Raw genomic sequence first — 11,203 nt, forward strand, 5'->3', positions numbered from 1 at the left:
GGAGCGGGAGCTTTGAGTAGACCGGGGTTGAAGCCCCTGACTTGATGGAGGCTTTCATCCTGCAGTGGATTGATAATGGCTGCTGCTTACCTTTCACTATGTTACATTTTAAAAGGAAATATCCCTGTATAAGAAAATTCAACTTTAATATATTTGAAGGTGTCTTTGCGGAAATGATAATTTCACGATAGCTGGTAAATCCTAAATGGTCATACGTTTATCTGGCTTACTTCTCACCCATTAGTCAACTGAATTGTTAATTTCTCTTAAATTTTATTTTCAGTGTGCTCTGATTAGAAATTAAAATGGGTTTGTATATTCTTGACTGTGCAATGTCTGCTGTTAATACTGTATTTCTAAACATTTTTTTTAGATACTCAACTGCCTTTATGATAAATTTAAAGTGCAGCCACCTTTTTTTTTTTTTTTTTTGCATGCTTTCAGCAATGATAATGCTAAGCAGTGATTGCGCTATTGAACATGTATAGGTAGTCCAACCATTATTCGGGTATAAAATGATTTGACAATTTCTGTATAGTATTTATTTTATTTTTTTGGCTTTGCAAATTGTATTTTGCTACCGTATTCCCAAAATTCATATCGTTGCTGAATATTATTGACAACTTATACAAAACATCAACGAGTGAGTAGCAGAGATCCCGAAATATAATACTTATAATGTATAATTCCAGCAAATAAGTTTATTGTATATATTAGGATTAAAATACATTTTAATGAATTAGTTAATATTGATAGCGAATGTACTCTTTACCAAAAAAAAACAACAAAACTATTATATTAGGGTCCCCCGGTAATTTCATACATATACTCATGTGTATTGCGTGTGTTCTCTGGTCGATTTACCTGTTTTTAGTGGATGGAAAAACCCCAGTTTCTGGTGTTTTTGCTATCTATGCCTAAGACTGACCAACTCAGCCAAATGAAAAAAGCCCATTATAGTTCCTCACGTCATTGACGGGATTCGAACCCGAGCCTTTTTTTTTTTTTTTTTCACATTCTCCACGCTGTGCGGAGGACTGTGACGTAACTACTGTGTTACCGCGCAGACATGTACGCTTTACCCATTTACTAAACGTACCAGTTAAGAAATTCCGAAAAATCATGCAGACAGTTCTTTTCGAGGAGGATGAGGACTCGTCTGTCGCCTAGCAGTGAAAAGACTGTTTACACAACCAGACTTCCCCCACCTTCACCAGATCTGTCTTTATTCTTTTGAAGGGCGAGTTTGGAATCTTTGAGAGGATGAGCACCTTCTATTTTATATACATTTGAAATTTTATAAACAACTCTGCTGTATTAATGTGTATTTTTAAAAAAAATTTTAAATACATTTTAAATTACATTTTTAAAGTTTGCAGTAAATTGTTGTTATTATTAGTAGTAATAAAAGTGTACACACATTCACCCACGGGTTAAGGGTCAAAAAATTACAAACGCTTTACAGCAGATGACTAAACGTACGGTTGTTGTTGTTTTCCTCCGTTCAGTCACAGCCAACTTTCGGAGACTTTATGGGCGAGCTGCCTCCATGCTGTCCGGTTTTCAACAGCTTCTTTCATGCTCATTCCAGTGTTGCACTTGATGGTGTCTAGCCAGCGTGTTCTTTGCCGACCACTTGTTCCACTGATCTTTCCTAGCATTATCGATTTATTCTTGAGCTCGTTCATAAAGTTTTGTAAATTGTCGCGCAGTATGTTCCTTGCTATCAGATAGATACGGTGCGCTTTCTTGAGGGTTGTTAGTCAATTGGATCATAGGAAAATCTTTTGGAAAGGTGTTATTGTTGAAGCACGTTTAGCAGGAGCCACAATTGAGAAAGCAACAAAATCGCTGGTGTGTTGAAAGAAACCATCTCAAAAGCACACAATGAAGACGAAAGGAGAATACCTCTCTAAAAGAAAAATGCGGCAAAAAGCGACTTCGGGATTGAAATTTAGAGCTAATTATGCGTCAGAATAGTGTCCAGCATGCAGAAAATGACTGAAAAATTCGGTTTAGTCAAGAAAGACCCATTTCCAACCAACTATGTGGTGGGGCTTAGTGTTTATTGTCTGGCTGCACTTGGGATCTCCCCCAACTTTGCGTAGTACTCTGATGCATACAGTTCTCTGTAAAGGCCAGAATATGTAAGTGTAGGGTTGTTGTTCTTCTAGCCGTTTAGCCGTGGGATTCCATGTTGCCCGTCACTAACCCCGTGGAGGTAGGCCAGGCAGTGCAACAGAGAGAAAGAACTCTGGTTACGCATGAGCTTTCTATGGGTGCCGAAAAAAAAAAGAAATTAAAGTGTGAGTGCGGGAGATAGTTTGAGAGTGGGGAGTAAAAGTAGATGAGAAGGGAGGACGAAGAAAGAAGGCATCCTCCAGATGAATGAGGCAGGAAGGAGAGAAGAGTTTGAATGTCCCTGGATTGAGGAACTCACCAGGCCCAGGGAAAGGACAAAGGATTGCACGACTAGGGTGCCGGACAAAGTGAGTGCCATAATGGCGGGCTCCAAAGATTGACAGTTTCATAATCCCACAACAAGGTGTACGGTGGAGTTCTGCTCTGTGGGTTAGATGATTATATAGTCAACTCCGTGCAGATTGTCGAGTTTTGATATTAATCTTCAGATTGAAATGGAATGAAGTTGGCTTAGATTCTCAGGTTGTTCCTACGTTTGGTGAACACTTCCTGGGCGAACTGTGACAGCCCTGGTTAGTGAGGAAAAGTGCTCTTGTCCAGAAGCCCTTTCGTGGATGTAGTAACACGCACTCTGGAGCCTTCATATTTGGGCAGTGGTACAAAATATGCTCCTAGCTTTCTAGGATCCCACAGGAGCAGTGAGGATCCTCAGTGATGCCAAGTTCAACAAGTTTGGCGTTTAGGGAGCCATAGCAAGTGAGAAGGAAGGAGATAAAGAAACCAGGAGCAAACTAGAGGGTAGGCTTAGGGCTGGTGAAGGTTATTTGAGGAATGAATCTCTTTGTGAAAAGATCTTCAGGAGTGGAATCCCAATGCCCTTGCCAGATCTGATAAAAGTAATTTGGGATGGTTTTTTTTTTTTTTTTTTTAATCTTGACACACAAGAAACCAATGCGTCGAAATTCGCTCATCTCCACCACTCAAATGGCTAGCGGTGACACATCATGGTATGGGAGTATGTTCTGTTGGTAAATACAGCCTCTGTCCGCGCATACCTTTAGAAGGTCGTGTTACCTAATGAATATATTTCTGTCGTATAAGACCAACTTTACCTTACAGTACTTCATTTTAGCTGGATTGCGATGGATTCTTTAAAGACTACTACTCAACTATCCACTGTACAAAAATTGTATCTGAATGGTTCGAGGAACATGTTCAAAATGGGAAGCAGTAACCCCAGAGTAACGTATCAACTGTGTGGTACTACACTGACAGTGGTAAAGAGTGAAAAGAACCTGGGGATAATTGTGCAGGCAGATATGAAGTTTTCTGAGCAGTGCAGAAAGAGCAAAATTAGCTCATGGCGTCTTGTCAATGATATACAGGAATTTTTCTAGTAGGGATAAGGAGATAATTATCCCCTTGTATAAGGCATTGGTCAAGCCACACCTTGAGTACTGTATACAGGTCTGGAGGCCTCATTTTAAGAAGGATGTAGAGCCGTTGGAACGAGTACAGAGAAGGGCAACAAGATTAGTGAATGGAACAAAGGGTTGCTCTTACGAAGAAAGGCTTAGGTTTTGCAAATTACAGTGTCTGGAAACTAGGCACCTGCGAGGTGATCTGATTGAGGTGTATAAAGCCTTGAATGGTTTGAGCATGTTCACTGCTGATAAGATTCTTCCTCTTGCTCAGAATAATCACCTGAGAAGGCATAAATTCAAATTGAGGAAAGATAGTTGTAGGATAGATGTGTGGAAGTTTTTTTTTTTTTTTTTTTTTCGGCTGATGCTATATAATCTTGCTTTCTTGCATCATGTGCCAGTGCTAAAATTTCCATCATCTATCATTGCCGCCTAATTCTCTAGATCTGAATACAGTTGAGAATGTGTAGAATAAGTTGGAAAGTGCAATTAGGCTTCGCAGTTCTCAACGAACACAATACAACAGCTGATGGATATGAGAATGCTGATAGAAGAATGGTCAAATCTTGGAGTAAGACTTCCTCAGACACCAAGTGGAATCCGTGCCACGACGTGTACGGGCTATAATTCTGGCAAAAGTTGGCTCTACGTGATATTGAATAAAGGTTTCTAATTTTTTGGCCAGTGAGTGTATATATTACTGTAAAAGTATATTGTAAATATATTACCCATAAAGCCTTGCGGGGGATAGGGATATATCTTCCTCTTATACCAGTTTTTAAAAATCGTAAAAGTGAATGAACCATCAGAACATTTTTAAAATTATCATCGCTTCCAGGGTTAGGGAAATATTCTCCCCTCCCCACGCTCTTGTTTAACAAGCTACTTAATGTACGCCGTGCGTTACTTTTCAGACGCATTCGATTATTATTTCTTAAATAAACTGATTTTTTTTTTTTCTTTTTCTGTGATTAATAGAAGCGAAAAGTAAACAACGCTCCATATCATACTGTTCGCATTGTGATGGATTGGCTTCAGGATGTGAGCGTCGAAAAATTGGGCAGGCCAGCCCAGATCCCTGAACTCAGTCGTATAGAGAACCTTTGGGGTGCTTGTGAGGAGAGACTACTCAAAAAACAGTGGCCGAAAATATTGGAGTACATTTTACAAAAAAACTGGTGGAGACTAGAGGCTGTCATAAAGGCCAAAAAACATTTCAGCACATGTTATTAGTTTCCCTGTTAATAAAGGTTTTGAAATAATTCATGATTTATGCATTTAGCAAATTGATTAAAAAAAAAAAAAAAAAAAAACGAGCAACAAGCAACGACCTTTATGTGCAAACTGAGAACATTTCGTTTTTACGCACGTGCTTTGAGTGATGGTTCAAGCGCGTGACTACTAAATATGGTGCTGTTCCTTGGATTTCATTTAATTAACTCCTTTGATTTGTGATCATCCGAAGTGTAAATAGAAAATGTATTTATTATTTTTTTCATATTTTGCCCATTTATTACTCTAATCGGCACGCGACAACAAATGTTTTTATTTCAGCGATAACGTACAGTACATGGATAGCCATTCTATTGATCCGATTTTAATAAAATTTGGGAAGTTATTACATACAGACAGACATGGTGAAAATAATAGGCGCTTTGCGCATATAGCCTAACTCTCCTAAAAATCGAACAGAAGCTTGTGATAATGGCAAATGCGATTTCTTATATCCATTTATCACTTTTCCAATTTTTAAACAAAGGCATTAGAGGCAGGAAATATCTCTTATCTTCGCAGAGCTGTCTGGATAACGTAATATCCGATCAGATAATGAAAGAGAATATGCAACGCAAACTGTAATCTTACCGTATCACATAGAAGTTCGAAATGTGCTGATATTTGGGGATTTTACCACTTGAAACCGGTAAATCGTAGGATGTGCTGGATTTCGGGCTTTTTACAGTAGCATATACAAGGGGATTTTTTTCGTTTTATTTATTTATTTTTTTTTTGTTCATCCGAAGTATCCAAAATATTGTTTAGAAAACAATATTTTATGTTATTTCTAAAATATTATTATTTGTTTCTAAAATATTAATATTTTAGAAACAGAAATTGGCACTTAAACTATATATATCGCAGTTTTGGGAAATTCATGCCATATTCTCATGCCAAATATATTCAGTGTGCCCTTCCCGTTCACGCTAATTATGTTGCAGTGTGAAGTTTCCAAGAACGCCGCAGAAAAAATTATCTTCAGCGTAGGAATGGTGGCGGATTCTTCTGAAACTCTGAGTTGAATCCAGAGGTAAAAATCACGCGAGTTTAAATCAGTGAATTGGAAGCCACGCCAGTCCTTATTGTTATTGCACTCTTCCTCCTGAGGACTGGCGTGGCTCGGTTGTTCAAGTTCGCTTGACTGCTAAATACAGCTAATGATTTTATTCGTAATTTATTGTAAACTCCTCCGACTCGTAGTCGTGCGAAAGTATAAAAAGGATTATTCATGGTAGCTGTTAAAACCACACTTTTATTAAAAATTTCATCCAAGTACTCAAAAAAAATTCCCGCAGTGTGGCATTGTTGCCAACCAAATTTCCAAATCTTTCTTTTCGGAGTTATGGTGTTGGTAGAAAAATTTGAAGCTTGCGAAGAAAAGAAATACAGGCAGTTCTCCCCTTACAAGTTCCCGGGTTTACGAGTTTTTTTCCCCAAGTATCAACAAAATCGGAAATATGAACATTAATCGCAAAAAATGAATATTAAACATTCATAAATACCGCATTTCAAACCACTCGCGTAGCTATACAATACAGTGTACCCAGCTTTACGATATTAATCCGTTTCAGAGACACCATCATATCGTAATGTTGAACCAAATAACATTGTTTTTTGGTAACTCGTTCCACGACCTCGGAAGTTGAAATTTTCGCTATAATTTCAACTTCCGAGGTCGTTTTTATAGTGCAAATTGTATTAGTTACCAATTCAAATCACTAAAATGCACTACACTTTCATCATTATCATGTTATAAGAACCAATTTTTAACGCCTTCGTGATATTTTTCTAGAGGTCACGACCATAAAACAATAAAAACAATTTATATTTTTGCAGTTTATTAGGCTTTTCTGTTACTGCAAGCAATTATTATAACGGGTAGTAAACTCGACGTTATTGCATTGGCGAAAATACTAATAGCTGGAATTGTGTGTTTTTTTTGCGTTATTATGGTGAAATGTTTCCCCTTTACTGAAACCTTCGATCATATAAAAATAAATTTTCAGACTCTTCTTCATTCTTTTTTTTAAGCTTCGTAAACTTGTTACTCCGAAAATCGTGTTAGTTGCAATTTGTGCGTTCCGTTAAAAAATGCTTATGCATCTATTGAAATTTATGAAGAAAATAGAAGATTATCTTGGAAACAAACGCCTCTTGAAGCATTTCTGAAAAAGACGACTCCTTGTGCAACAAACCAATGAGTGGCGAGCCAATAATAAGTGATTTTACAGGCTGCGTTTTAATTTATTTGGATAAATCAATCATTGTTTAAGCAAACTAATTAGCTAAACAATTTCATTGTTGAGAACTTAACCCCTATTATTAACATTGTCTATGGGATTTAATTCCCGCTTTACGAGCGCACGCTAGGAACGAATTAACTCGTAAAGTAGAGAACTACCTGTATTATGATAAATAAAAAAAAATCACCCTGTATAAAGTACCTGTTTGGCAATGTTTCCTGTTTCGGTTGTTTAAACATGAATATACTTTCTTGATATGATTAGAAATGGAACGTTGTGAATGTAATTTGTCCGAAACTAGCCAGCGTAATAGGGGAAGAAAACAAAAGGGTGAGGGGTGCCATATCAGGAATCTAGGACAGGACTCCTAATATGGGCATTTTTCAAGAAATAATCGTTTTTACATGAAGACGTTATGAGATGTAATTTTATTTAATTAAATTTGTGCGATTCTTTTCATTCTGATGTTTATAGCGATAGGATTGTCCCTTTTCTTGAATTAAAGATAAAGGATGTGGTATGTATTTGAGCGCTAAAATTCATAGTTTCCTATTTTTTTTTTTAATTGAGTATTGATTTTTAGCAATATCTTCAGAAAAATAAAAAAGGACAGTTATTTAATCCGTACAAAAAAGTATTCTCAAATTCAAAGTGAACTTGGACTTGTATTTAATTCAATAAATGTTGTAGATGTACGAAGGATAATAATAGAAGTTAACAAGTTAGTAATGTACGCGGTGCGTTGCATTTCAGGCGCGTCAGCAAATAGTAATACTTCATGATTTATAGCAAAAAAATTTTTTAAAAAAAAAGCGCAGAAAGCAACGACTTTTTTGCGCAGTTTCCATTGGTCAGATTTAATGAAATTTAGGATGGCTCGATAAATCTTTTTTGAAAGAGTCAAATATAAAATATGAAAATCCGTCCAGTAGGAGTCTATATATGAGGCGGATATATATATATATATACAGGCAGTTCTGGCTTTACGAGTCCCCCCCCCCAAGTATCAATAAAATCGAAAATATGAACATTAATTGCAAAAAATGAATATTAAACATTCATAAATACCGCATTCTAAACCACGTGCGTAGCTATACAATGCAGTGTACCCCGCCTTACGATATTAATCAGTTCCGGAGACACCATAGTTTCGTTAAAATTTTGGTAATTCGTTTCAAGATCTTGGAAGTTAATTTTCGCTGTATAACTAAGCTATCTAAAATGTCATTTTTAAGGTCACGAGCATGACCTTAAGCTCGTGCGACCATATAAAAGGTCGTGAGCGTGGCTTGTAAATTGTATTAGCTACCAATTCAAATCATTAAAATGCACTACACTTTCATCGTTATCATATGTTCCATTATAAGAATCAAATTTAAACACCTTTGTGATATTTTTCTAAAGCACATTTCTGGAGGTCACGACCATAAAAGAATTTGCACTTTCCGGTTTATTGGGCTTTTCTGTTACTGCAAGCAATTATAACCGGGTAATAAACTGGATCATCTTGCATTTGCGAAAATACCAATAGCTGGAATTGGGTGGATTTTACGTTATTATGGTGAAATGTATTTCCCCTTTACTGAAATCTTCAATCGTATAAAAAACATATAAATAAATTTTCAGAATCTTCTCTTCATTCCTTTTTTTTTTTTTAAGCTTCGTAAACTTGTTACTCCGCGCAAATCCTGTTAGTTGCAATTTGTGTGTGTAAATGCTTATGCATGCAATCGTAAAATTTATAATTAAAAGAGAAGATTACTGTATCTTGGAAACAAACGTCACTTAAAACATTTCTGAAGAAGACTACTCCTTGTGCAACAAACCAACGAGTGCCAAGCCAGTGAGTGATCAACGAGCGTGCATTTAGTCGATGATGATGAAGAATAAACTTTCTTTAACATTTGTAAGTCGTAAATAATTTGCTTGATTTTATTAAGCTGCGTTAATTTATTAAGATAATTTGCTGCGTTTTCATTTCTTTCGATAAATCAGTCATTGTTTAAACATAATTAGCTGACTAATTTCATTGTTGAGAAGGTAACCCCTATTTTTAACATTGTCTATGGGAAATAAATTCCCACTTTACGAGCTCGCGCTAGGAACGAATTAACTCGTAAAGTCGAGAACTACCTGTGTGTGTGTGTGTGTGTGTGTGTAATTATTGATAAAAAATAAAGAAAGAAAGTTAAAACGACAATAACTGTAACTAATATGTAAATAATATTTTATCAATATATGCTAAGTAATTTAAATCTAAACCAAATATAAACCAGAATAGGCCGAATGTAAATCGAATATAAATCGAAAGATGATAATAAAAGTTAAGAAAATTTAGAAATATTAGACTCAAAGGTAAGAAATATAAGTAAAATATAAATGTAAGCATATATTAATCATCGTTGACCCGACAGAGAACGTAATTTAATGATTAAAATAAGATTAAATATATAATACATACTACATATTGACCGTATCTAGGACATACCCGAGCCACAACTTATATCTTGTAATGTCTTTAAACTGTCCTACACTCTTTATTTTTATTTCTCCGAAATTATTAGGGCAATCCGAAGACGTAGGAGAAACTATTTCTTATCTATACCACTATTTTTCGCCTTTGTGGAGTTCAGGTTCTATTATTCCTACTCCTTTAGTTTTTCTTCTTACTATCTGCATGTTTCTCTATGCGTTAATTTAATTATTCTTCTTACTATCTGCATGTTTCTCTATGCGTTAATTTAATTATTTATTTTTACCGTATCCATCACATAGGGGGCACCACATTATTTTGACGACTATTACATTATGTCCTAGATACGGTCAATATGTAGTATGTATTATATATTTAATCTTATTTTAATCATTAAATTACGTTCTCTGTCGGGTCAACGATGATTAATATCTGCTTACATTTATATTTTACTTATATTCCTTACCTTTAATTCTAATATTTCTAAATTTTCTTAACTTTTATTATCATCTTTCGATTTATATTCGATTTACATTCGGCCTATTCTGGTTTATATTTGGTTTAGATTTAAATTACTTAGCATATATTGATCATCACAGAAACAGAGAACCTCTTGTCGTTTTTTGCCTTCATTCTGGGTGGTTGGCCCCAGTTGAAGTCATCTAGATTGTCGGTAAAAAGCGATATTATTTATTTATTTATTTATTTTTTTTTTTTGCGTTTTCTTAGGTCCCTGATGGTATTATTATTGGATTGATTTGCTTATTCTAATGGTTCTTTATATTATCCTATATATATATATATTCGATTTACATTCGGCCTATTCTGGTTTATATTTGGTTTAGATTTAAATTACTTAGCATATATTGATCATCACAGAAACAGAGAACCTCTTGTCGTATCAAATGTATCAAAATCAGTGCATGCTAATATAATTTTATCGCAATGTTTAAGGATTGCTTATATCTGCAATAGTAATAAAAATTGTTCAACAGGCTTAACAGCGTTGTACGGCAAGTTGATTAATAATAATTTCCCTATCGCTTACCTGAAATATCACTTCAGGAAAGCAATTAGCATAATTAATTTCAAAAATTTTGTTTTCTGAACCTATCGTTTCAATATAATTTTCAATAAAATCGTTATATTTAGTGCCATGTATATATGTAAATAGGATACACTTTGCATTCTTGGTGTCTTACGGCGTAGAAAACTTGTACCCACCGGCTTGCAAATTACAGTGTATCATTTTTTTTTTTTTTTTTTTAATACATATAGTTAAATTCATTTAAATTTACTTAAATTCACGCTGAGATAACATGCAAATTCAGCTCAGGGTCCTACTATAGGAACGGGTTTGCGATCCCGGGCATACCCGAGCCACAACTTATATCTTGTAATGCCTTTAAGCTGTCCTACACTCTTTATTTTTATTTCTCCGAAATTATTAGGGCAATCCGAGGACGTAGGAGAAACTATTTCTTATCTATACCACTATTTTTCGCCTTTGTGGAGTTCAGGTTCTATTTTTCCTACTCCTTTAATTTTTCTTCTTACTATCTGCATGTTTCTCTTTGCGTTAATTTTATTTAATTATTTATTTATTTTTACCGTATCCATCACATAGGGGGCACCACATATTATTT

This window comes from Mastigoproctus giganteus, chromosome 9, assembly GCF_048544385.1.
Source record: "Mastigoproctus giganteus isolate SK-2022 chromosome 9, ASM4854438v1, whole genome shotgun sequence".
NCBI lineage: Eukaryota > Metazoa > Arthropoda > Arachnida > Uropygi > Thelyphonidae > Mastigoproctus > Mastigoproctus giganteus.